General features: G+C 38.7%; 1 pseudogene across 1 annotated transcript; it reads left to right on the plus strand.

Moving 5' to 3' along the window:
- The first annotated feature begins 1,102 nt into the window (after positions 1-1,102).
- LOC144961968 (uncharacterized) lies at positions 1,103-3,916 on the plus strand (annotated as a pseudogene). Its single transcript, XR_013643327.1, has 3 exons — positions 1,103-1,492; positions 3,190-3,445; positions 3,477-3,916. The product of XR_013643327.1 is annotated as an uncharacterized LOC144961968 (transcript).
- The last annotated feature ends 6 nt before the right edge of the window (positions 3,917-3,922 follow it).

The following is a 3,922-nucleotide window of genomic DNA, read 5'->3' on the forward strand; positions in this document are numbered from 1 at the left end:
TAGATTTGTGTAAGTTTAAAATTTCCTAAAATGACCATTGTTTTGATTCTCGGCCGCCATTTTAATTTGTGAAGTATTGAAGATAGTGCAAAGCACTCCCAAGATAAGCGTGGTAAAGACTTGCGACTTCTTGATATCGATATCTACTGACTGATAAACTAAAATCATGCCGAATAAAGCATGGCAGCGACGACAAGCACATCGATTAAAATGTGCATCTAATCGTAATCAAGCTAATCAAGAAAATGATTCTGGCAATATCGAATGAAAATAGTTCTTTCCCCGCGACTTTGCGGGCTTTTTACTAGTTTTGAAAATCGCAGTAGCGCCCTATTGTTGTTGTGCGTTTAGTTGAAATACTCAACTCACAACGTCCGCCAGCAACGTAGCAACGCACAAAACCGTGTTTGTTTATAGTCTGATTGATAGAATTTATTGAGATTAATCATTAAAATGGCTGATGGCAAAAAACAATAACAAAGACCTGAGTGACGTCATCTTCGAACTATCTATAGAGTACTAACAACAATACTACGTGTAACCTTAAACGTTAACAGTCTGATTAATGCAATTTAGTGAGAACTATACATGAAAATTGCTGGCTAAAAACAATACCAGAGAGCTGAGTGACGTCACTTTCGTTCTATTTATAGGAACGAAGTTGACGCCACTCAGCTTTTTGTTATTGTCTTTATAAGCTTGTTACCTGATTAGTTCTCATTATATTCTATCAATCAGACTATAAAGGTTAAGGCTAAATGTTACACATAATTTTCAATAATTTCGTGTAATTGCGTTTTATGTGGCTGGCGGATGTTGCGATTATTTTACCTAAACGTATAGCATCAGTATTATCGGATACAATAACTGGAGGTAACTCTCGCAACGGCCTACGTGACTACAACAACGACGTGTCTCTGCACTACTTACTACACACAAAGGCCGTCCTCTCGATGTTTTATACAATAATATTATAGCAACACGTATGTGGGCTATAGTATGAGTCACGACACACGATTCACTAGAAACGTGTAAAGTGTAAAGTGACGCGAGGAGGAAGTGTGTAGGCAGATCGCCGCCCCGCCCGCCAAATCCCCCTCACTCTCACGTGAATGTGTTACGGACGCGGGCGTTACGCGTGTTGTAGTTATTGTAGTGTGTAGTAGTTTAATAAGAACAGAAACATACTATCTGTGTTTAGTAACCTCAGGAAATAAATAAGATTATTAAACAGCTTATTCAGTATACAGTGATAGTGAAAATCAAAATAATACAAAACACCTCTTTTTTTTATTTTTAACCGGATAGCTCAGTGTTTCTGTTTCTTTCGTTGTTTTCTCAATGAACAGCTTGCAGGAATACAGACGAAAGCTGATCGGGTTGGTGCGAGAACGACCGATACTGTGGGACATACGAGATCCAGGCTACAAAAATAAAAAGCTCAGAAGAGATGCCTGGGTTGAGATAGATCGGACGATCAAACCACCAAAAGGTAAGTTTTGATACAGTATAGAATGTTCGATGATGACGTCACTCAGGCCTTTGTTATTGTTTTTGCCATCCGCGTTTATGAGTTGTTCTCAGTAAACTGTATTAACCAGACTATAAAAGTTCATGGTTACACAGAGTTTGTGTGTTGGTCCGTTATACTTCCGGATGGCAATGTTGTGAACTCCTTGGCCAAGCGCATTCTATCTATAGTTATAGATAGTTCGAAGTTGACGTCACTCAGATCTTTGTTATTGTTTTTTGTCATCCGCGTTTATGAGTAATTCTCACTTAACTGTATTAACCAGACTATATAAGCGTTCAAGTTACACATTATCTTGTGTCTATATCTATAGATAGTATGCGCTTGGCTAAGAAGCTCACACCATTGCCATCCGGAAGTATAACGACTAACTAACACACTAAAATATAGATAGAATGCACTTGGCCAATGAGTTCACAACATTGCCATCCGGAAGTATAACGGACCAACACACAAACTCTGTGTAACCATGAACTTTTATCGTCTGCTTAATACAGTTTAGTGAGAACAACTCACAAACGCGGATGGCAAAAACAATAACAAAGGCCTGAGTGACGTCATCTGCATACTATCTATATGTGTAACCTTGAACGTTTATAGTTTGGTTAATACAGTTTTTAGTAAGAATTATTTATAAACGCGGATGGCAAAAAAATAAATAAATAAATAAAAAAGACCCGAGTGACGTCAACTTCATACTATCTATATTTATAGATATTGTCTAGTGGTATGTCACTCACTTTCGGATCGGAAGGTCCTGGGTTCGAGCCTCGCTCGGCGCATAGTTGACTCATTGGAAAAGGCTCTTTACTCACTTTCTCTCACCTTATTCGGGCGTAAAAATGAGTACCATGTAATTTCGCCTAACAGACGTCATGTCCCGTCTTAAATGTTAAATGTTGCTGTTGACTAGGGAGCAATTGTAAAGCGCTTTGAGCACGTTTAGTGGATATTGCGCTATATAAAAAGCTCAGTTTTTAAAACGTTAAAAATTGTGGATAAAGTCTGATTTCGTGGCCTTCGTAAAGTTATGGCCTGATACTGACCAAAAAATGACGTCAAAACGCCAGTCTTTTGCCACAAAAGAAAACAAATCGTGAGTTGTATTCAATAGTTCATCCAATAAAATAACTTGTTTCCATATTATTATTATTATTATTATTATTATTATTATTATTATTATTATTATTATTATTATTATTATTATTATTATTATTATTATTATAAATATAATTCCTTGATATTAAAAAAATTGAGCTTATATCGCAATTTCAACTAAACGTGCTCAAGCGCTTTACAACCAACAGCAACACTTAACATGTAGGACGGAATAGGACGCCTGTTAGGCGACGACAGAGACAACGCGTTTAACGGCCAGGTACTCATTTATACCTGAGTACGGTGAGCGAATGTGAGTAAAGAGCCTTCTCCAAGAACTCAACTATGTGCCGAATGAAGCTCGAAACTAGGACCTTCCGATCCGAAAGCGAGTGTCATACCACTAGACCACATAGCCCCACAATGATATCTGATATGATCCGTTTAGGTGCATTGCACCCAGTTCAGGGTGATAGGGTTACCGATTCAAGTAAACAACGGCTGACAGTTTTTCATTTTTTTAATATTCATTTTTATTCTTTTCAAAATTCACTTCCCAGGTATGAATACATCCTCCAAGATTTCATGGAACAGCTAACACGAGGCTTCTCAAATGCTCTCAGGAGACGGGATAAAAGGTCTAGCGAATTCGAAAAAGAATGGAGATTCGAGAGAGATATGATGTTCCTTATACCCGTCAAACAAATACGTCACGGATTTGGCTGGGACGCGGTTTCTTCGGAGTCTCCGCTAGAGGAATTTGCCGTGGACAGCGGTGATGAAGGCAGTACTGCCGTCCCCAAAGTTACGATCAAAGTGCAACAACTGCTGTAACAAAACGGAAATTGAATCGGACGACGATGATGCTTTAAAAGAAGCAGAATTAGAGTTAGAAGTAGAAGAGAGCGTCGATTTTGATGACGTAATTAGCGATAGATTAAACGGTGAGTCATCTCAGTCCCGGAGTCGTAATAATAATAAGAAGCGAAAATACGAGAAGACGGTGATTGATGGTGATGATAATAATACAGATGACGAAGTAGCAGACAGGATCGCCAATTATAATTATAGGAATAATAATGATAATGCTAATAGAATTGCGATGATGAAACTCCGGAGAGAGGTGGCAATGATGAATGCGGTTGAAAAATCGCCAAGGTTGGGGTTTTTCTTGTCGTTGATGCCGTTGTTGAATCGCTTGATGACGATCCGTTCTTGGATTTCCAAATAGACGTCATCCAGGCCTTGAAGACACAGAGGCGGCAGCAGCGCAGCAGCAGCAACAGCGTGGAG

This window comes from Berghia stephanieae, unplaced genomic scaffold (genome assembly GCF_034508935.2).
Source record: "Berghia stephanieae isolate SIO BIC M18660-M18661 unplaced genomic scaffold, UCSD_Bste_1.3 scaffold5169, whole genome shotgun sequence".
NCBI lineage: Eukaryota > Metazoa > Mollusca > Gastropoda > Nudibranchia > Aeolidiidae > Berghia > Berghia stephanieae.